Below are 24,317 nucleotides of genomic sequence, written 5' to 3' on the forward strand. Positions count from 1 at the left end.
TTGGCTATTGTTGAATTAACCTTTATTGCCGAATTTTTGTTGCCAAAAGTTTATTTTTTCGGCAATATTTTCTCTTTGGATTTACTTTTTATCGGCAATCTAAAATCATTGAAATTATGTTTTAGAGTTTATTTTAAAATCAGATGCGGTGCTTTTGGGCATTTTACACCCCAATAGGAGGGTGACACATCATTAATCCATGATATTTACCATGGGTTGCCTCACACGTTACATGCTGCTCTTTTCCTCATGAATAACGATATCCTTACGTCTCCTATACTACTGTTTTATTATTTAATTTTTTTTTTCTTTTTGTTATTTAAATTTGGATTAAAAATCTCAGAATATGATCTTTTTGTACGATCTAGAAGAACATAAACTTAATTTAATTAAAAAAAAATTTAATTTTATAAAAATTGACCTTTTTAGATTATGCAATTGAATTTATTTTTAATTAAATTATATTCTATGATTATGTTGGTAGATTGAATTTATTTTCTTATATATTATGCAAGAGAGCCATGTTTTAAGATTTTTAATCTAAATTCAAAGAGTAAAAAGAAAAAACAAATAGTTGAGTAGTAAAATAATAGTAAAAGAGATGTAAGTGGATCATTACTCTTTCCTCAGTCCGTTCAACACCCAAAAGAAGGCTCTGAAAACTCACACACAACGCTAGTGGAAAGGAGAGCAGCTCACGTGGGATGCAAAATGCAGGGGCTGGAACGTGGCTTGAGGGGTAGACGAACTCACGCACGCAGAAATGGACTGCAGGAGCTGGATCATGGCTTCACAGCAACGTAGCTCACGCGGGCAGGAAATGTGGAATGAGACGCGAAATGAGAGGTGCTGGAACGGACATAGAGAGGATAAAAGGAAAGTATTTTTTGTGCGGGCTCTCTCTCTCTTTTAATAGTTTTATTTTTTTTTCTCTTGTTTGTTTTTTTAGTTGGATTTTTGGAGGGCCTTTTTATTTTTTTTCTCTGTAGTTGATCTGGAATTTTTTGGGTCTTTTCGACAGCTTTGTTTTTGCACAGAGTAACCATTTTTTTTTAGTTGGAGTTTACTTGTTTAGTTTCTATTTTCTAAGAGAATGATGTTAGGCTAAGTTTTCATCTCGAGCTACAAGATATAGATTCTCTTGCTCTAAACTACTGATTAGAGTGATTCTGATATGATAAAAATTCATTTTATAGTATTGCAAGTCGATTTTGTTGAGATAAGTCAAAATCAGAAACTCTTGTTCTTGTTCTACTATTGACGGAAGGCACAACAGAAACTTGGTAATATTTTCAAAGTTTTTCATGGTTGGTATTCATAGTAAATGTATTTGCATTCTATAGATACTTTGGACTGAAAATTTGGTTTTAAATCTTCATTTTCTGTTTGTTAATGCTTAGACTAGATTGACAATTGAGTGGTAGAGTTGGACCTCTTAATCAGAGTTTGGAAAAGGAGGAAACATTCTTATAGCCCAAGTTTTCGACATTTTGTGTCACTAGTTTTGATATTTCTGCAATCTCTATATTTCTTGCACCCATTTTACTAATGCTCATATTTCTCATTTCTTTTAATTTGACAAGCAATCAAAAAATTAGGTTCACTTCATTCTTCAACTTGTTTTGTCCAAAAATCAAAACCATCCTTATCATTAGTAAACTCCGCATCAGTACATAACCATCTTTCTTATTGTTTCTCTTTGGCCTTATAAATATTTCTTTTTTTTTTTTTTTGTCCAGAAAAATTCCCCACCCAAGCGTAACTAAATACAAATTTGCTCTACGTGAATATTGTTGTCCCTGTGGAAATGATTATGGAACTCATCCATGTACTACTTTGAAAGCTTCTGCACTTGGAAGATTTAGAAAGCCATCAAGTTTTTGGCGCTGTTGCCGGAGGCAACTGGTATTTATCTGAGCATTCTCATACTATTGAGAAGACATTTGTAATGCTGTGAACCTCTTCACAACTTGGGTGACATTCTTCTTTGTTTTATTTTCCTTTATTATTTTTTCTTCTTGTTTGTCTTACATATTTTTTTATTTTCTGCTCTTGTTTGTATGACTGGTTGGACTAGGGACCAAACTTCTTGGTTGGTTAGGACAAAATCATTAGCATCTTTTACCTCAGCATCACTTTCTCTTGAGTCATCTCTGACACTAATAGCACCATGGCCGAAAATGAGAATCATGATAGGGAAGTAATAAATCAGAACATGACACTTAGAGATTATTTACAACTTATCAGAACTAGCACACCCTCATGCATAATCCAACCTTTTAATACAAATGCCTTTAATTTCAAACCTGGAATGATTCCATTAATTCCACATTTTCATGGTATGGAATCCGAGAACCCTTACCTTCATATCAAAGAGTTTGAAGAGGTTTGTTCTACATTCATGGACCAGACATGCACTGAGGAGATTATTAGACTAAAATTGTTTCCATTTTTCTTGAAAGATAAGGCTAAAACGTGGTTGAATTCATTAAGACCTAAAACCATAGGCACATGGCAGGAAATGCAAACTGAATTTTTGAAGAAATTCTTTCCAACACATAGGACAAATGCACTTAAAAGACAAATCATGAACTTTACCCAAAACGATCCCGAAACTTTTTATCTAAGTTGGGAAAGGTTCAAAGATCTTTTAAATGCTTGTCCTCATCATGGTTATGAACATTGGCATGTGATAAGTTTTTTTATGAAAGTTTGACACCTAAAATGCGCCAATTTGTACAAACCATGTGTAATGGAGAATTTTTTGACAAAGAGCCTGAGGAAGCATTCGAATATTTTGATTACCTTGCTGAAAATGTTCAATCTTGGGATACAACTGATGTGCATGATAGGTCTAGGCAAGTTGAGCCTGGTCATGGAAAATATACTTTAAAGGAAGATGATAATTTGCGTGCTAAATTAATCTTGTTGTCCAGAAAAATGGAAGCCATGGAATTGAAAAAAGTAAATGAAGTGCATGCTGTCCATAAAAATTCTGAGAAGTGTGGCATATGTGAGGATCATGGGCATTCAATTAATGAGTGTCCCACGATCCTCGCATTCAAAGAAGTATTGTTAGACCAATCTAGTGCTGTAAATATGATACATAAACCATATTCTGGTCCTTACTCTAATTCTTATAATCCAGGATGGAGAAACCACCCAAGTTTTGGGTGGATGAGTGACCAGCAAGTAGCTCCAGCAGCCTTGGCTCCGGGATCCTCTTAACTCACAATTCAAGCACCTCCAATGCAAAAGAAAGGACTTGAGGAGATGATACAGCAGCTGTCAAACACCTTGCATCAGTTTATGCAAGGTCAAGTAACAATCAACAATCAAAACTCTCAACCGATAAATGATATTCGGAGCACACTTACAAAGATGACTACGGCTTGGAGCTCTCAAGAAAAAGAAAAATTTCCTGCACAACCTCAACTCAATCCACAAAGTCAGCCACTTCAAGGAGCGGTTGAGAGTTCAAATGTAAGGCAAGTGAAGACAGTCACTACTTTGAGAAATGGTAGGGTGGTGAACATTCTAGCTCAAGGTTCAGACAAGGCTGGTAAGGTCTCTAAACCTGTACAAAATGAGGCTGAAAAAAGTGAGGTTGAACAAAATGAAATTGAAAAGATTTCATGTCCTGTACCTGCTCCTTTTCCTCAAAGATTGGCTCCCTTGCACAAAGACAAACACTAATCTAAAATTTTAGAAATATTCAAGCAAGTTAGGATTAACATCCATTTGTTGGATGCTATTCAACAAATTCCCACATATGCTAAGTTTCTAAAAGATTTGTGTACTATTAAAATGAAATTAAATGTGCAAAAGAAAGCCTTTCTTACTGAGCAAGTCAGTGCCATGATTCAGAGCAATACCCCACCAAAAATTGCTTATGTTATAGAAAGTTAAAAAATTGGCCAAGTATTGTTCGATCTAGGTTTAAGTGTGAATTTACTGCCTTATAATGTTTATGAGCAGCTTCGTTTGGGGGAATTGAAACTGACTCCAATCATTTTACAACTAGCGGACAGATCAATTAAAATGCCAAGAGGGGTTGTTGAGGATGTCTTAGTTCAAGTGGATAAATTTTTTTACTCCGTAGATTTTGTGGTGTTGGATGTTCACTTGACATCAAAATCTTATTTTCAAGCACCTGTTCACTTTGCTAGCCAAGCCTTGAAAGATCCGTTACAGGCAGAGTGATTGAACAAGCGATGCATGCAATTTCTTCTTCCCGCGATTGAGAAGGAATGAGCACTTACCGGCCGAAGATGCTTTATGGAGATCAATAGGTAAAGTCCAAGCATCTAAAACTCGCCTTGTCACGGCTCCCGACCTGCAGGTACTACGCATTCCTGGCTTGGCCCCGTCCGTCCGACGCTCAGTCAATTTGAGAAGCGCTACATAGAATTTATAGGGGGAAAGTTTCGATTGCTCTTCGCTAAAGAGTGAATGTGACCACTTCGAGTTGATGTCACACTCGAGTACTTTGTACCGATCCCATCTAGGTGTGTTGATTGATAGGGGCAAAGGATGAAAACGGAAAGGGACAGCATACAGTAAATTTCCTGTTGGAAATCCAATCATTAGAACACCACCTTAGGAAGACTATGGTATAGGGGAGTTCTTCCGGTTGAACTACAATAAGACTATGGGAAAGAGAAGCATTCCTACCGAACAAAGAAAATGAGACCATGTGAGATCATTCAATCAAGTTTTAGCCTTTTAGTAATATCCTTCGTTATTTATCTGGGCTTCGGTTGAACTGGCAACCTACTTTCCACTTTCCAATGGTTGAGTACCCGTGTTCGTAGCCCGATCGTCTTCCCTGACTTTGCTTTGAAAGTCAGCCACTTCCTTTTCTGATTCAGTTTCTCTTTCGGGGTAATCCTCCTGTAGCTTATTTTGAAGCTTATTTTGAGAGACATTTTCTTGCTACTTCAAATGCATTAATAAATTGTAGGAGTGTTGTTTTAAAGTTGAGTTTTGAGAACATGACCCTTGAACTAAATATTTTTAATATTTGTAGGCAACCTCAAGACTTAGAAGATGTACCAAGAAGTAAATTTGCTGGAAAACATCCTTGAGGAAGAGGCTTATTTGGCATACCAGCCCACTGACCTGCTGTTTGAGTTAGAAAATATTTGTGATCTCATCACTGATGACACCCCATTGATGTTTATCCTATTTTTAATGCAGAAAATAAATTTGAGGCTAAATGGAGGTAAAAAATTGAGCAGCTCCCACCATTGACAGCAAGTTTGAAGCCTTCAGCAAATGAAATCCCAACTATGCATTTCTGGGTCCTGACAGCACCTTCCCAGTGGTTATTTCAGCCTAACTCACTCATGACCAAGAAGGGAGACTAATGGAGGTCTTAAGGCAGCACAAAGGTGCTATTGGATGGACAATCGCGAATATAAAAGGTATAAATCTCTTGTGTGCACTCATAGGATTTATTTAGAAGAAAATGCTAAAATCTCTAGGGAGATGCAAAAGAGACTAAATCCTACCATTAAAGAAGTAGTAAAAACAGAAGTTTTGAAACTACTTGACGTGGGAATTATCTACCCTATTGCGGACAGCAAGTGGGTAAGTCTCATTCATGTAATTCCAAAAACATCTGGGCTTACTATTGTGAAAAATAAGAAAAATGAACTAATTCCTACTAAGATTTCTACTGCTTGGCGAATGTGTATAGATTATAGGAAGTTGAACGCCGTCACTAGGAAAGATCATTTCCCTTTGTCATTTCTTGATCAAGTGTTAGAAAAAGTTGCTAGCCATGATTTCTATTACTTTCTTGATGGATTTGCTGGTTTCTACCAAATAGAAATAACACCTGATGATAAAGAGAAAACAACTTTTACTTGCCCGTTTGGCACTTTTGCATCTAGAAGAATGCCTTTTAGACTATGTAATGTACCAGCTACTTTCCAAAGATGTATGCTTAGTATTTTCAGCGACATGATTGAAAACTGTTTAGAAGTATTCATGGATGGTTTTTCAGTGTTTGGTAGTTCTTTTGATGTATGTTTGACTAACTTATAAGCTGTTTTAGCCAGGTGTGAAGAGAAGCATTTGCTTCTCAATTGGGAAAAGTATCATTTCATGGTTCAACAAGGCATATTTATTGGTCACATAGTCTCATCACTAGGTATTAAGGTTGATAAAGCTAAGATTGAGCTTATTTCCAAGCTGCCTATACCCAAAACAGCAAAAGAAATCAGATCATTTCTTGGGCATGCTAGGTTCTATAGGAAATTCATTCAAAATTTTAGTTCTATCTCTAAGTCCTTGTGTGAGTTACTTATGCATGATGTTGCTTTTGAATGGAACTCTTCTTGTCAAAATGCTTTTGATAAGCTGAAAATTTTGCTCACTACAGCCCCTATCATGCAACCCCTTGTTTGGTCTATTCCTTTTGAGATAATGTGTGATGCTAGTGATGTAGCCATAGGAGCTGTTCTTGGACAACGTAGAAATAACTTCCCACATGCCATTTCTTATGCAAGTAGAACTCTAAATGGAGCCCAAAAAAATCATTCTACCACCGAAAAGGAATTGCTTGCTGTATTTTTTGCATTAGACAAGTTTTGAACTTATATTCTTGGTTCTCCTGTGGTTGTTTTTACTGACCATGCAGCGTTAAAGTACTTATTGTTGAAGAAGGATGCTAAATCACGTTTAATCTTATGGATTCTTCTTCTCCAAGAATTCGACCTTATCATCAAAGACAAGAAGGGTGCTGAAAATGTAGTCGCCAACCACTTGTCTCGGCTTATATTTGTTGAAAATGAGCACACTGTCCTTTTCCTTGACTCTTTTCTTGATGAACAATTAATGTCAGTTGAAAATTTACCTTGGTTTGCTGACATAGTTAATTTTTCAGTGATAGGACAAACTCCACCCAATTGGAGTGCTCAAGACATACAAAAATTCAAGCATGAGGTGAAATCATTCTTCTGTGATGAGCCTTACTTGTTTAAATATTGTTCTAACCAAATTATAAGGAAATATGTGCCTGATCATGAAGTACAAGCTATTCTTTCTTTTTGTAATAATGAGGCTTGTGGGGGACATTTTTTTGCACATAAAACCATTGCAAAAATTTTATAAAGTGGGTTTTACTGCCGCATATGTTTAAGGATGCGTATAACTTTTGTAAAACTTGTTACTATGTCAAAAACTAGGCACAATCACTAAGAGAAACATGATGTCTTTTGGTCATTGAGATTTTTGATTGTTGGGGGATTGATTTTATGGGGCCATTTTCATCTACTTTTGGCTATTTGTATATCCTCATGGCTGTTGATTATGTTTCCAAGTGAGTTGAAGCCATCCCATGTAAAACAAATGACCATAAGGTAGTGCTTAAGTTCTTAAAAGAAAATATTTTTGCTAGATTTGGCATGCCTAGAGCTATCATTAGTGATAATGGAACCCATTTTTGCAACAAACCCTTTGCTGCCCTCATGAAAAAAATATGGTATACACCATAAGGTTTCCACTCCATATCACTCTTAAATGAATGGGCAAGCTGAATTAGCTAATAGAGAACTTAAGCACATCTTAGAAAAAACAGTCAACCCCAACAGAAAAGATTGGTCTTTAAGGCTGACTGATGCACTTTGGGCTTATAGGACAACCTTTAAAACCTCTCTTAACATGTCCCCTTATCGTTTGGTATATGGGAAAACATGTCATCTTCTCGTTGAGCTTGAACATAAGGCATATTGGGCTGTTAAACAATTCAATTTTTCCATTGACCATGCTGGTTCTGTGAGGAAATTTCAGATTTCAGAATTGGATGAGCTTAGGCGAGATGCATATGACAATTCTAATTTTTCAAAGGAGTGCATGAAGGTGTTACATGACAAGCACATCCAGAAAAATAATTTTGAGCCCAATGAACAAGTCTTACTTTACAATTCTCGCCTCCATCTATTTCCAGGCAAATTAAGATCGAGGTGGAGTGATCCTTATGTTGTTAAGGCTGTGTTTCCATATGGAACTGTTGAGATTACTAATCCCAAAATGGAAATACTTTCAAAGTCAATGGCCAACGACTTAAACATTTTTTGGCAAAACTTTCACATGAGGATACTTCCATTCCTTTGGAAGATCCCACTTATTGTCATGATCCTTAGCTCATTTTTGTTTTGCTTTAATTTTTTTCTTTTCTTTTTCTGCTTTTATTTGTTTCACTTCTATGTTTTGTTCTTTCCCTTTTTTTTTCCCTTTTTCTTTAGTCTATCTTTTCAGGTTCCACACTGTTTTTTTTTTTTTTTTTTTTTTTTTTTTTTTTTTTTTTCTGGTTTCATTTTTACTTCATGATCCCTTCAGCCATCTCAAGTATTTCCCTTCAACCCTATTTTCTTTCATGCCTTATTTTATTCATGGTTTTCAGTGAGGACACTTCCCATTTTTAGTTGGGAGGCAATGAGAGTCTTCTACCATTAGTATCTCAGGATTTATAATTGTGGGGTCTGAATTTTTTGTTGCTACCAAGTTACTGTTTTCACACTTCTCTACTTAAGATCAGATAGTTGCAGTTTTGGGCCACACTCATTCCCATTGGTTTAGGTTTAAGTTCAACACTAGACCTGATGATAAGTCTTAGCAAGTCAAACTTGAAAAATTTATTTCAAAGCTATTGATTGATGACCTTAATTGACATAAGCAGATACTTTTTGTTGTTTGTTCAATGTCAACCAATGGTTTATTCTAAGCAACTAGCAAGAACTAGAATGAACCATATCTTAATGGCTTAGGAAAAGTGTGATATAAAAAAAAAAAAAAAAAAACTGGTTGTAAAAATACATTAGAAAAGGGACATGCTAAAGATCATGCACAAAAAAAAAAATAAAAAAAATGGTGCAAGTACATTGGAAAAGGCTGCCTGTCACCGGGATCTTTTTTTTTTTTTTTTTAAAAGAAAGGGTCTTTCAAAGTGTGATAGCGTGAAAGCTGCCAAGGTAATAGTTTTGAGTCGGAGTAAAGACCTTTTGGTTTTTCTTGAAAAAGTTGCTAGGCTAAAAATATTGTGAGAAATCTTGAGACCAACAAATGGCAATCTGTTCACACACTTGATGCACTCAAAGATCTTTAGCTTAAATACATTTCCCTTGTTTGAGCTCTTGAGAATTTTATAAGATTTTGTGTTGAGCTATGACCTGACCTGACTATATTCTAATGCCCAGGATCTCAATATGATAGATCTTTTGTAGAGATTTTTGAGTTCAGTGGCTCACTCTTGGATCCTTCAATTTTTTTCACATTACTTGCTAGAGACTAGCAAGAAGCTAGTTGGGGGGGTGTGATAAAGTGTCAAAAACTACATGATCAAGCTGCTAAAGTGAATGAATTATCTAACCAAAAAATGAATTAAACACTTAATTATGTAGTAGGTTTTAGTACTTGACTCAATGTTAATATCTGCAATTTTGCACTTGAAAAGAGTTGTAATGCAGTTGGTCCACACCAAAATTAATACCCCAAAATTTTACTGCTCTCATATCTTATTTATGTTGTAGGACATTATGGGAAAGATGTTAAAACACATGGGTATTCTTAGAAATACCCAACTGACACGGCAACACTCAAAAGAAGGCTTTGGAAACTCACGCACGACGCTAGTGGAAAGGAGAGTAGCTCACGCGGGATGCAAAATGCAAGGGTTGGAACGTGGCTTGAGGGGCAGACGAACTCATGCATGGACAACAGACTCACGCACGCGGAAATGGACTGCAGGAGCTGGATCATGGCTTCACAGTAACGTAGCTCACGTGGGCAGGAAATGTGGAACGAGACGCGAAATGAGGGGGGCTGGAACGGACACAGAAAGGATAAAAAGGAAAGCATTTTTCGTGCGGGCTCTCTCTCTCTTTTAGCAGTTTTATTTTTTTTTCTCTTATTTGTTTTTTAGTTGTATTTTCTGAGGGCGTTTTTATTTTTTTCTCTCTGTAGTTGATCTGGAATTTTTTTGGGTCTTTTCGGCAGCTTTGTTTTTGCATACAGCAACCAATTTTTTTTTTTAGTTGGAGTTTACTCTTTTAGTTTCTATTTCCTGAGAGAATGATGTTAGGCTAAGTTTTCATCTCGAGCTACAAGATATGGATTCTCTTGCTCTAAACTATTGATTAGAGTGATTCTGATATGCTAAAAATCCATTTTATAGTATTGTAAGTCGATTTTGTTGAGATAAGTCAAAATCAGAAACTCTTGTTCTTGTTCTACTGTTGACGGAAGGCACAACAGAAACTTGGTAATATTTTCAAGGTTTTTCATGGTTGGTATTCATAGTAAATTTAGTTGCATTCTATAGATGCTTTAGACTAAAAATCTAGTTTTAAATCTTCATTTTCCGATTGTTAATGCTTAGACTAGATTGACAATTGAGTGGTAGAGTTGGACCTCTTAATCAGAGTTTGGAAAAGGAGGAAACATTCTTATATCCCAAGTGTTCGACATTTTGTGCCACTAGTTTTGATATTTCTGCAATCTCTATATTTCTTGCACCCATTTTACTAATGCTCATATTTCTCATTTCTTTTAATTTGACAAGCAATCAGAAAATCAGGTTCACTTCATTCTTCAACTTGTTTTGTCCAAAAATCAAAACCATCATTGTCATTAGTAAACTCCACATTAGTACATAACCATCTTTCTTACTGTTTCTCTTTGGCCTTATAAATAGTTCTTTTTTTTTTTTTTTTTTCAGACAAATTCCCCACCCAAGCGTAACTCAATACAAATTTGCTCTATGTGAATATTGTTGTCTCTGTGGAAATGATCATTGTTGTCTCTATTGAAATGATCATGGAACTCATCCATGTACTACTTTGATAGCTTTTATACTTAGAAGATTTAGAAAGCCATCAAAGCTCTTTGTCTGTTCACCCCCTCACTGTCCTCACCGTCCCTCTCTTTTCTCTCATCGTCGCTCACCAAGGTTCTTATTACGATCGATTTCTTTCGCAACTATTTTCCTCTCCCTCAGGAGCATGCTTTATACAACAGAGAACCCATCACACAATCCTTCCAAAACATCATTAATTTGTTTTGTTTTGCTTTTTGTCTGGCAACTAATTTCTAATCTAGTTTCCTTTGATTTCTACCCGTCAGAACAGAAATTTGGGATGTAGTTGGCTGCTACAAACATCAGCTCTCACTATGAGGAAGGACTACTTCAAATCAATCTACAATCGGATCAGCCACAAGATTCCATGGACTAATGCTTCTGTAACTCTTGTGGAGACCTTGCAGGAAATCCCTTCTTGCTAATGTGCGTGTTTAGCCTTCTGCCTTTTATTTATTTATTATGTCTTCTGAAAAAATAAGAACATCCAAAATGGAGTTGCTGCATTCTGCTTTCCATTTGATCAATATATTATGAGGCTTACGTGAATTGGGCCACATCAGTTGGGAAGGATCTCAGTTTGGGGCCATGAAGGAATTGTTGGAGATGAGCTTGAAAGCGGCTTATGAAGACGACATCAGGAGAAAAGGAGGAAGTCTAAACGCAGCGTTTAATTTCATGTTGTAGAAGATGGCTTTAGTTATTATTAGCGTGCTTTTACTATTTTATCCTTTTTAATACAATTACAGCTTCCCACGTGTAATGACTTAATTGGTAGAGTTTGTTAACATGTCTGGAGAGCTTTCCACGTTTACTGTTTTATCCTTTTTAATACCCACTTTATCAATACAATTTCCTTCAGATTTCATCTCTAACACTAATAATCTAACGTAAATTACAGTTATACTAAATCACTATAACTAATATTAATATATAACTATACTAATAGTCTAATATTAATATTATTATACAGTTTAATGTATTATATAGCTATACTAATATATAAATCTATAACTATTTAACTAATACTAATAGTCTAATGTAGACTATAGCTATAGTTATACTAATATAGTTATATTAAATCACTATAACTAATACTAATATATAGCTATACTAATAGTCTAATATTAATACTACCATCTAGTCTAATATATTATATAGCTATACTAATATATAACTAATAGTAATAGTCTAATATAGACTATAGTTATACTAATCAATAATCACTATAACTAAATCACTATTAATCACTATAACCAAATCACTATAGTCTATAACTATTAACTATGTATTAAAGATATTACAAATATATATAAATTATAATTATCAATTTCCCAAACCATCAATTTTTTTTAATTATCATTTAAAAAAAAATAAAAAACAAAACAATTGAAAGTAGAAATTAAAGGAAACGGCGCCGTTTCTTCTCACAATTCCAGTTTATACGATAAGGCATAAACCCTAAAACAATTTCAAACGGCGCCCCTTTCCTCACTCTTGTCTCTCATCTCCGCTTCTCTAGTCTCCCTCTCGTCGCTGTCTCTCTACCTCCCCTCACCGGCCGTCGCACATACCGTGAGCTCATGGCATCATTGTCGTCGTCGTCGTCGAACCTCCCCTCACGGACTTACGACCTCTCCTCACTCTCGTCTCTCGTCTCCGCGTCTCTAGTCTCTGCCTCTACTTTGCTCTTTCGTCTCCGTCTCTCTACCTCACTCTCCATCTCTCTACCTCCCCTCACCGACTGTCGCACATACTGTGAGCTCTCAGAATCACTGTCGTCGTCGAACCTCCCACACGAACTTACAGCCTCACCTCACGTCTCTGTTTCTTCGATTCCTCAAGGTAATCTTTTTCCATTATTTTTTTCATTTCACTTATTTAAGTGATTTGAAATTAATTCAAGTTATATGAATCATTAGGGTTTTGTGATTGTGATTGTGAAATTACCTAAAAATGTAGTTTATTGTTGATGGGAAGCTTCTATAATTCTCCCCCTCTCCATATGCGTGAACTAGAAGTCTGTGTTTGTGTATATGGATTAACTTTTTTGAATTTATATTTGTTTTTGTGTGTCTGTGCATGTTTGCTTATATGTATATGTCTCTGAGTGTGTGTGTGTGTGAGTGTATTGGAACATTTGAAACTTCTGAAGATAACTGAACATTTGAATTTATATGTGTGTTTGTGTGTGTGTTTGATAGTTTGTGTATATGGATTGCATTGTAAAAAAGATTGTTGTTTGATAGTTTGTGTATATGGATTGTATTGTAAAACAGATTGTATGTTTTATGTGTATTTGATAGTTTGTGTATATGGATTTTTTTTAATAAAAAATAAGAAAACTGGACCGGACCAAACTGGAAACCGGAGATACCAGTTTAGGAGCGTAATCGGTGCGTAATCAGTTTTGAAAAATACAAAACCGGTACATACTGGTTCGGTCTGAAATTTTGTCCAAAACTGGACCGGTTACACCCCTAGTACCAAGATGTAGTAGAGAGTGGTTAATCCAATGGAAGCACTCACAAGGCTGAAACAAGTGACAACGATAGTAGCCTGTAAGGCACAATTCGAAGCACTTTCAAACATATTGAGGGGTTTCTCAGAAACCCACGAGTTGAGCTGATTTCTTAGTGGGCTGAAGGATGAAATCTGACTTCCCGTGCGGATGTTGAACCCATTAAACCTGAGTGCTGTATTTGGCTTAGCCAAAATACAAGAGGAGTATTTGGCTAGCACAAATAAATCTGTTAAAAGCTGGATGGAGAAAATTAGTAGCCAATCAGGCTTGAGTTCCAACTCTGGGCCTCAACCTAATCAACCGCAAGTGTAAGGGCAGAAGTTGTTTAAGCAGGGAAGGCAGATCTCATCGGCTCAAATAGATGAGAAGAGAAAAAGGGAGTTGTGCTACCATTATGAGGACAAATGGAGCCCCTCCCATGTATGTAAGTCACCAAAAGTTTATTTACTTCAAGGGTATGAGGAGAAAATGGAGGATATAGGGAGGTCTATTTTTATTCACAAGAGCATGAAGACACTCAACAAGGAGATAAAGAGGGAAATAAACTGTAAATTTCATTCAATGCCATCATTGGCACTCCAAACCCCAAAACCATGAGACTACGTGGTACAAGTGGTGGAGAAATGATGATTATCTTAATGGATTCTGGAAGCATTCACAACTTCCTAGATCTTTCCATTGCAAAAAAGACTAAGCTCTCGATTGAACCCACAAGGAGACTTAATGTAAAGGTGGCTAATGGAGTCACCAGCGAGGGGTACTGCCAGAGGATGACTACTAAACTCCAAGGTACTCAGTTCTCAATTCCCTTTTATTTGTTGGCCTTGGGGGATGTGATGCAGTGTTAGGGATTCATTGGCTTGAGACCTTGGGAACCATCACTTGAAATCTCTCCAAGCTGGCTATAGGGTTTACTTGGAAGGGAAGAAGAGTGGAGTTATTAGGCTTGAAACTGGGATCATGCTCCTTTGAAGAAGACTGGAAGATAATGTCTAATAGCAGGAACAATAGTAAAGGAGTTTTACTTCAACTCTGTGGAATGGAAAATCAAGGTCATTTGGCCTACGTAGCTAAAAATCCTCTTAATAGCCAAATAAGTTAGCTGTTACAGCAAGTAGTCTATACCTATATTACTTGCACATCAATCTAAGAGCAGATGTGGCACAAGTGGTTTTCTCTCTCGACCTTGAGGTGATCTAGGGTTATTGTGCATGGCGCTAGGCGCCGACCCTGTGCCTCCGCCGGCTGGAATAGAGATTAGAGAGGAGGGTTTGATTCACAATTTAGAGAAGAGGGTGTCTACTAGTGAGGGTAACAATTTGAAGGATACATCAGGGAGGCGTTTTGCAGATGTGGTGGGATCCAATCCTCAATTGTTGTCGAACGTAAATATACCTCATCGTGATCCGAAATTTCAAGATGGTGAAATGTTCTTTGTTTTCTCAAAGGTTGAAGTGCAATTATCTGTTGAACCGTTTTGTTTCTCGGTAGTTTTGAAAATCCTACGTCAACAACCTTTGCTTGATCGTGTTCGAGGATTTATCAATAATCGGTGGGGTTTGAAGTCAGTACCAGTTATTGGTCAATTGAAGAATCCACGTAATGTGTTGGTTTGGATGGCTAAGAAAGATGATTTTATCTCGGTGATGGCAAGAGGGAATTTTGAAGTCCTTGGAGTTCCTTTTCGAGTTTTTCACTGGACTCCAAATTATGTGGAAGATGAGGATTTGCCATGGGTTCCTGTGTGCATGACTTTGCCAGGTTTACCTCCGAATTATTTAGGAATCAATGTTGCGTAGTATTGGAGATGGTTTTAGTAAATATTTGAAGAGAAATAATGCCATGACTTGTGTTACTCAGCCTGAGGCAGCTTGGATTTGTGTTGAGTTAGATATCTCTTCTCCTTTGAGGCATTCATTCTGGCTGGGTCCTCCTCATGGGGCTTCTAGTCATTTTTAGGAAATTTTCTATGAAGCGGTGCTGAGTTATTGTGGATCTTGTCTCAAACAGGGACATACATAATTCAATTGTAAACGAGGTCGTTTGAATGCTGAGATCAAATAGAAAAATGTTGAAGCGGCAGGAGATGGTAATAAGAAGTCGGTAAAACAAGTTTGGAAGGAGTTGGATAATAAGGAGGAGGAGCACAAGCCAATTGCGCTAGTAGTGATTGGTGAGGCTTCGAAGTCTAGGCGTGATGAAATTCTGGAGATCATCCAGTCTCGTAGAAATTCTAAACCTAGTAGATCGGAACAAATTTTATTTGTTTCAAAGTTGGGAGTGGTGCATGAGAATTGTGAGGATGTCATTAGCGAAGCAGAACTGGATTTTTCGAAGAAGGATCTTCCTGAGTTGTGAAAATCTGATGAGTGTAGTTCTAGCACTCCTATGATTCAGCTGCATCAACAGATTGTGCAGGTTGGATTGCTGGAAATTTTCCCATCTACCTAGGCACATGTAGAAAATTCAGGAAAGTGGTGTGATATGGCGGATGAGGTTTTGGATGAAGAGGTATAGCAGATTGAGGTTCAGTCTGGTCCCAGGAGTTCGTTGAGGGTGGTTGATGAGGCACTGGAGTTTGAGTTAGGTGTGTTGGGAGAAAAAGAATTTTTTGCAGTCAAGGATTTGATTGAGGATGATGTTTTTTGTCGGACAGTTTCTAATGGAGAACAAGAGGGTGAGTGGAATGAATTGGCTGCAAATTTTTTTATTTTTTATTTTTTATTTTTATTCTGACCTAGAAATACATGTTCTTTTGAAAAAGGTAAAGGGGGTTAGAAAAGAGAAATCTATCGTTGTTCTGGAGCATCGTACACATTCCAAAAAATTCATTTGATTTTTTTATGAATATATTGATTTGGAATATTAGGGAAATTCTTTCATCGAAAAATAGGCTTCGGCGTATTTTAAATAAAAGTCGACCGTTAGTGGTGGCTATTTTAGAACCTTTTCTAAATGCTAAAAAATGTAGTAGATGGGTGAGATGGTTGCATTTACTGTACTCTGTGAATAATGTGGAAGTGGGTAGTAAAATTTGGTTGTTTTGGGCAGAAGAACTTGAGTTTGAGTTGATTTCAGTTTCAGACCAAGCTATTCGGGTTGGTTTTCTTCTGGTAATTGTTATGTGTTGACATCTTTTGTGTGTGCGAGTTGTTTTCGAGACAAAAATTGGAATTATGAGAATATCTCAGATTGCAAGACTCTCAGGGGGTGCCATGACTCATTGGGGGAATTTTAATATTATTCGGAATGATAGTGAAAAAGTTAGGGGTTTGTTATAGGCATCTTGGGCTAAAGCTGATTTTAATGGGTGCATTCATGATTGTGCTTTGCTTAATCTTCCTTTCAAAGGTAATCATTTATCTTGGTGCAATGGTAGACTTGGAGGAAGGCGAATTTAGGCTCGATCGGATAGAGTTTTGGTTAATATGCAATTCTTGAATTTATTTGGGGATGCAAATATTAATTATCTCCTGAGAACTTCATCAAACCACTCTTCGATGCTGATGCAGTTATTCAGCTATAAAGAGGCTTGTGCTCGGCCTTCAGATTTCTACGTATGTGGGGTTCTCACGATGGATTTCTTCCATTGGTGAGGCAGGTTTGGGAGGCTAATGTTGAAGGTTGTGCCATGGTTCAGATAAGTAAAAAATTAAAGAGGTTAAAGGTGTTTTGTTGAAATGGAATAGAGAAGTATTTGGCTACGTTGAAGTTGAAATCAAAAGGTTGGAAGATAGGATTCTTTGGCTGGAAGAAGAAGTGAGTAGGAATTTTTCTGTTCAGATTGAAAATGAGTTAATGCATTGTAAACAAGAATACTTGAAGTGGGTTCACAGTGAGGAAATCTTGGCTTGTCAGAAGTCCAGAATTAAATGGCTTACGGAAGGGGATTCTAATACAAGTTTTTCTCATGCTGTTATGAGAGTGAAGAAAAAAAAAAAATAGAAAAATTGTCTCTTTATGATGGAAGAGTCTTGGAATCGGCTAATGTAAAGCATGATGAGGCTGTGGATTTTTTCAGCGTTTGTTTTTAACAACAAATTTTAATTTAGGTGTGCCGAAACTTGAGTTGCTGGTTCCTTCAGTGACAATGGAAGAAAATGTTTCTTTGTGTGAGACGTCGTCGATTGAAGAGGTAAAAAATGCTCGTTGGTCTATCCCTCCTGATAGCAACCCAGGTCCTGACAGGTTTTCAGCTTGTTTCCTTATTATGGCTTGGGATATTGCGTGGCGCTCCCAGCCCCCACTTGGGGTTGGACGGTGAGTGAGATGCCAGGACATGTAACATAAGGCTACACACCCCTCGTACATGACAGATAATATGCTATGCACCTAAGTACACTAGCCAATATGCAATAACGTAGCAGCGGAAAAGTTTAATAAAAGTCGGATAAACTAAGCAACGTGATAAGCAATTGCAAAGTACATGGCATTACAAACTAATATCATAACCCAAAACATTGTCTCAAACATAAACATAAGTCATAAAGGCATAATATCCCAAAAGAAAGAATGAAGCATAATTTTAAAATTTCCAAAACACGGGATTCCCACAAAAGAATATGAAAGCACAAAGTTGGTTATAAATGTTGTTGCCTTTTTTTTTTCACAAAATACTTAAACTCTCGTACTCTTCAAAAAGATTCGGGCTTCACATGCTTCTCTAAAGCCTTATCCTTGTCTTGGTTGTTACGCCGCTTGAATTCTGCGATGAATTCAAGTATACCTGTGATCTTTAGATCAATGGCCTCGAGTCGCTCCCAAATAGAGGGCTCGGGCCGATTCATTAAGGCACAATCCTCTCCGAAGGAGGAGGTGCTGTTTTCTTCCTCCTGGTCATAGTCGCCTTTTACTAAACCTATCACAACTTCTATCATTTCGGTTGGGAAATTGTAGTAGAAATTACCATAATGAGATTTCAAGAAATATCAGCAAGTAATCACACAACATACCACAGTTAATACAAGCATACAAAAAGTATATCATGATATGCATGCATGGACATGTACTAGACTTATGCCTTAACCAGAACTTGACTTATGCACTTGACCATTTGCAAAAGACTTGTAACAAAGACTTAAGCTTTTTATGAAAACTTTTTAACTTTTTCTTATTCACGCGATCTTATTCATAACTTGTCTTATCAGAACATATCACAAGATTTATATCGAGTGATCCTTATCATATGAGCTCTTATACTTGTTCAGAGGGTGGACACAACACGACTCCCCTCCTTGCACTGCATATTCCTGCTAGTTACCGCACCATCAACGGTCTGTACACCGTGATGAATACGTCATAAACAGAGAATCATATTAACTCGACCTTACTTCTTCGGGTTACATGCCTTATGCACCTACTAGCGTTAGGTGCTTCCACACTCCGGCATCCTTTAAAAAGAATCCATTCGAGGCTTGTCGACTATTCTTTGTTGACCCAGGGGTTACTACTCCATTCTTAAGCACTCCAGAGTGGATAAAGGAGTTCTACTAGGACATTCCTCTGCCCTAGCACTTGGGGTCGTGATAAAACGTTTAGACTCTTTTCTTTGAAAAACACTTTTCTTTAAAAACATTTTCTCCAAATGCATGTGACATGGAACTTAAGACATATGTACTTATACTTGACATGTGACATATGGAATGTTATGCATGAAATAGCCAAACATAACATGTTTAATTCATGGCATGATAACATGAAACATATGAAACATCCAAACACATTCATGGAACCATAAGAACTTGCTTAGGCCAAAACATATAGGGGTAAAAATCATGAAGTTCATCACTTACACATGTTCTAATCTTCATGCAAATAACATGGGGTTCAAAGCATAGTAAAATAATGCATGAAATCATAACATTTGGCTAAGATCTGAATCATTCAAGACATGGTATGGTCGAAATATCATGATACATATTCCATCATTCTTAAACATGTGAAAACCGAAACATATACAAGTATTTCATGGCATATTCATCACAATTTCAAAGCATATAATTCCTTCCATAGATAGATACAAGATCATATTAACATAATCAAACAATCAATTAAGAAATAGCAAACAAAGCAAACATGGCAATGAAAAGATTTATACATTCATATACAAATATTAACCAAGGGCAAGTTAAGTGTATACTTACAAAATTCTCGTAAAGAAATACTAGCAAGCTGTAAATTCGAACATACCATATTAGAAAGAGCATCTAAAACCCTATCTTATGTTCTTGAGTGTGTGTGTGTGGGTGTTTCTAGGGCATCAGTTGATCTTATACCATTCTGTTTCTAGGATTTTTAGGTTAAAACCCTCTTCATTTCACTCATAAGGTAAAACAAAACCGAAGGTAGGCAAGAATACATGTGATGGTCGAAACATGGAGGATAAATTCCCCCTTCACTATTAAATGAGATTTGAATCTCATTTGCTAATTGAGAAAAGACTTGTGTATGAGTAAGATTTAGGAAAAACCGAACCTTACCATGCAAATCCTTGGATAGTGCCAAAATCCTTCTCTTGCAAGGATCCTTCTTGTTTGGTTGGAGAGAAAACACAAGAAAATGAGAGAGAGTTTTCAAAGGAACATGGGAGATTTGTGTGGAAAGAGTGGAAACTCTTGCAAAATCCAAAAAATGGCAAGGGAAAAGCCTCATAGGCGTGCACCCTTCTCTTTATATAAGAGACCCTTCACTTCCCTCCTTGTTTGATTCAAAACCCTTGCATGTGAGACAAGTGGCAAGGTTTCTTCTTCTCCCTCTCTCAAAAACTAAAAAGTCTCTTGGAGTTCCCTACTTAGATTGCATTGGGAAGGGGCATTCTTGGAGGTGGCGTGTTGGCTTCCCTCCTTGGCCGAAAATCTCTTTTCCCTCTTATGTCCTTCCTTTTCTTTAACAAGTCAATATCTTCTCAATGAGTAACTTGGTAAAACCATGCATGTCTCTTCCTCTTCCCAACAAGAAACTCTTGGCATGGAGGACAAGTGGCATTGGGCGTGTGCCATAGCCCTAGCCGTCCTCTCCACTTTTCCATGCCCAAAGTGTTGCTTCATCTTCCCAATATTCATTCCTTACGCAACCCTTCACATATCATTGGTCCAAAATGCACTAAGTGACAAGTGGCAAGCGAATGGAAGGCTTGGGGGTATGCTAGCCAAAACCCTAGGGGCAAACTTGTTATTGATACAAAAGCCTCATCATAAAAATCTTCTAGAAACTTGGTGCATGCTTAACACATGGTAAAAGCTAGCAAGATTCGAAATCCCAAAGGCCTCTCTTCAGTTTCCTATGTAAAACTTCTAGAAAGACACCATTTCACTTCCCTAGGCTCCCCTTTCTAAGAAACCTACATTGGAACTTGAATTCTGGAAAAAAACAATGGGCTAGGCGTGTAAGCCCGTCTTAGTGCTTTCTTACATCTCTCTTTCCCCCTTAACCCACTTTCTAGACTAGGTTCAAAGTATAACATGCTTGGGTCACATAACACTTAGCAATTTAGAACTGGATCATGGGCCTAAACCATTGCACCTAAGTTCCCAACAAGGCTGAAATTCAAAGGTAAACTAGAGTCACTCTTCTCTTGGGCTTAAGTTACCACATCAAAGGTTTCTAAGGCCTTCCAAAGTAACTAAGGCTCCTAAAATACCATGGCAACGTAGAACAAATTCTAAGGGCCAAGCCTAGACAAAACTTGGGCCATCACATATTGTTAAAGATGACCTTGTTGAGATAGCTAAGGATTTTTTTGTTGAACAACCTATTTCTATTTTTTTTGGGGCTATAAATCTGGTCTTGATTCCTATGGTGGAGGAACCTGTTGGATTTGGACAATTTTGGCCTATTAGCCTTTGCTTGATTGTGTATAAAATTATGACGAAGATTATGGTTGCTAGATTGGCACCTATACTTGAAAGAATTATTGCGCTGGAGCAAGCATCGTTTATTCCAGGTAAGAGCATTTTTGATAATATGTCTTTGGTTCAGGAATTGTCTCAAGGCATTAATTGAAAGGTGCGAGGTGGTAATGTGATGCTGAAAATTGATATGACAAAGGTGTACAACCGTGTTAATTGGAGGTTCCTTTTAGAAGTTTTACATAGATTGAGTTTCTCTGATAATTGGAGAAATCTAGTTTACAATGCTATTTCTTCCCCTTATTACTCGGTGATGTTGAATGGCTACACTAAGGGTTTTCTTCCGGCATCGCTTGGACTTCGGTAAGGTGATCCATTATCGTCTTACCTATTTATTTTATGTCAGGAAATTCTATCTCGTATGCTGCATCAACGATTTAGTTTGGGTCGTATAAAACCTTTTCATCCTGGTGGGGGTACCCTTATTTCTCATTTGTTGTATGAGAATGATATTCTGATTTTTGCAAATGGTGGAAAGGCATCCATTACGAATCTCATGAAAACATTGCACCGGTATGAAGATATGTCTGGTCAGTTGATTAGTCCGAAAGGTACATGGCCTTGTATATATTTGGGAATTCCTCTTTATGTGGGGCAGTTGAAAGTTAGCATATTTGATTTTTTTTGGGCAAGAATTCAGAAAAAATTAGCGGGGTAGAAGAGCAGGATTTTATCCTTTGGGGGGAAGATCATTCTCATTAAACATGTGTTGAATAGTATGCCAATCCATATGTTATCAGTTTTGAAAATGCCGAAAATAGTGTTTGCAGCACGTAAAAGGATTTTTTTTTTTATTTCCTTTGGGGTTCTTCGATGGAGATTAGAAAGCGCAAGTGGATTTCATGGAAGATTATTTGTAAACAAGTGGATGAGGGTGGGCTTTGCATTAGAGATTTGACAGAGGTGCAAGAGTCTTTGCTTATGAAATTTGGTTGGAAATTGATAAAGGGGGAATCTATGTGGGTGGATTTTTTCAGAAAGAAGTATCTTGGTCGTGATCATATTTATAATGTGATGCAAGTGAACATAGGCTCCCCGGTTTTGGAAGCGTGTAATATCTTTAATGCCTAGAGGAGTTTGAACTCTAAGTGGTATGTTCGGAATGGTCAGTTAAATTTTTGGATGGATAATTGGGTGGGATGTGGTCCTTTGAAGGATCTCATTCCGGTGGTCAGAGGTAGTCAATTGTCTATTGATGAGGTAATTGATGAAAGAGGTCCGAAAGTTGAAATTATTTGGGACTTGGTCACGCCTGATTTGTTGAAACAAATTTGTGAGTCAGGTGTTCGGCTTCGGTAGGGGCATGATACTTCTGTGTGGAAACATTCTTTGGATGGAGAACTCACCACTAAATTTGCCTGGGATATTTCTAGCAACGTGGACAAGTATGTGAATGGAGGAAGTGGCTTTGGCATGCGGCTATTCCCAAGAAAATGTCTTTTTTCTTTTGGAGGGCTAAGAAAGGAGCAGTGACGATTGATGATATTATTAAACACCTGGGCATTCTGTTGGCCTCTGAATGCCATTGTTGTGCCATGCCTTAAGTGGAAAATTTGCATCATATTTTATGTGAGGGGACAAGTGCTCAAAAGGTGTGGAAGTTTTTTGCAAACCTTTGCTAGATAAGGTTGTCGCTGATCCGAAATTGGGAGGGTATGATGTCTTTTTGGTGGCAACAAGTGACGTTCCACTCTTAAGTAGGTTGGATACTTGGTAATCTTCCTATTATTATTTCTTGGGTTTTATGAAAATCTTGAATGTGCAGCTAGAATGGGAGGTATGTATGTTAAGATAGAAGAAATTATTCGAAATGTGAAGTTTTTACTTAAAGATTTTTCTGGCAATCTGAAAAAATTCCAGCGTATGGGTAATAATGATAGTTTGGTGATGGAAAGTTTAACTATTCCGATTGTTCCTATTCATAAGAAAAGATTAGTTTTTATTAAATGAAAATTGCTAGAAATAGGAAGGATGAAATTGAATGTTGATGGTGGTGCTTGTGATAATCCAAGAGAGTCAGGGGGTGGAGGTATATTTGAGATTCCAATGGTAGTGTTATACCAGGTTTTGCGCACTCCTATGACTATGCAACTAATACTATTGCAGAATGTAGAACATTACTTGATGGCCTTCGGTTATGCAAAAGATTGAGATTGCATGATGTTTTAGTGGAACCAGATTCAATGTTACCATGAATTTGCTTGCATCAGGAATTTGTCGACTTTGGTTTCTTTGGAATTTTTGGGAAGAGATCAAAGAGCTTGCTCATGAGATCAATGCTCGTTTTAGGCACATTTTTCGCGAAGCAAATATGGTAGCAAATTTTTTGGCGAAAGAAGGTTCTGATGGAATTAATTTAGAGTTTGATGGTTTGGAAGTTTTACAAAGCCGTTTGCGAGGTTTGATTCGTATGGATAGTTGGGTATGCCTTACATTTGAGAGAAATGAGCTTTATTTGTTTAGAGTCTTTTTGAGATTTTTTCTAGAGGGCTTGGTCTGATTGTATTTATTTTAGCATATGTTTCTCTTTGGTTGTATAACACCTTGGTTTTGGGCGTTATTGTTTTATTTAGTAAACTTAGGTGCTTGAGATTTGTTACCACGGTTTTCCTCCGCCATAAGTGAGGATTCTTTAATAAACTTGGGATAGGGGCCACTCTTGGACATGGGGTCCTGACTCTTAAAAAAAAAAAAAAAGTAAACTATTACAGCAGTTTAAAATGGTGTTTGATGAGCCTATTGGGCTAGCCCTTGTGAGAAACCAGGACCACAAGATCTTCCCAAAGATGGAACCACTCCTATATCTATAGGGCCCTACTGATACCCCTTTTATCAAAAGGCAGAAATTGAAAGAATTGTGATTGAATTACTAAAATTTGGGATGGTCAGGCCTAGCTCCAACCCATTCTTCTTACTTGTTCTATTGGTCCGTAAGGCAGATGGAAGTTGGTGCTTATGTGTGGACTATAAGGCCCTAAATCAAGAAACAATTAAAGATAAACTTCTCATCCCAGCTATTGATGAA

General features: G+C 37.1%; 1 long non-coding RNA gene and 1 other non-coding gene across 2 annotated transcripts; both read right to left on the reverse strand.

Moving 5' to 3' along the window:
- Nucleotides 1–2,569: 2,569 nt before the first annotated feature.
- Nucleotides 2,570–2,676, reverse strand: LOC121238006. Its single transcript, XR_005935052.1, has one exon. It is a non-coding gene; the product is annotated as a small nucleolar RNA R71 (small nucleolar RNA).
- Nucleotides 2,677–14,233: 11,557 nt separating this feature from the next.
- LOC121236430 lies at nt 14,234–23,926 on the reverse strand. Its single transcript, XR_005934758.1, has 3 exons — nt 23,483–23,926; nt 18,521–18,524; nt 14,234–14,244 (listed from the first exon to the last, which is right to left on the reverse strand). It is a non-coding gene; the product is annotated as an uncharacterized LOC121236430 (long non-coding RNA).
- Nucleotides 23,927–24,317: the final 391 nt, after the last annotated feature.

The sequence above is a fragment of the Juglans microcarpa x Juglans regia genome, chromosome 6S (genome assembly GCF_004785595.1).
Source record: "Juglans microcarpa x Juglans regia isolate MS1-56 chromosome 6S, Jm3101_v1.0, whole genome shotgun sequence".
Lineage (NCBI taxonomy): Eukaryota > Viridiplantae > Streptophyta > Magnoliopsida > Fagales > Juglandaceae > Juglans > Juglans microcarpa x Juglans regia.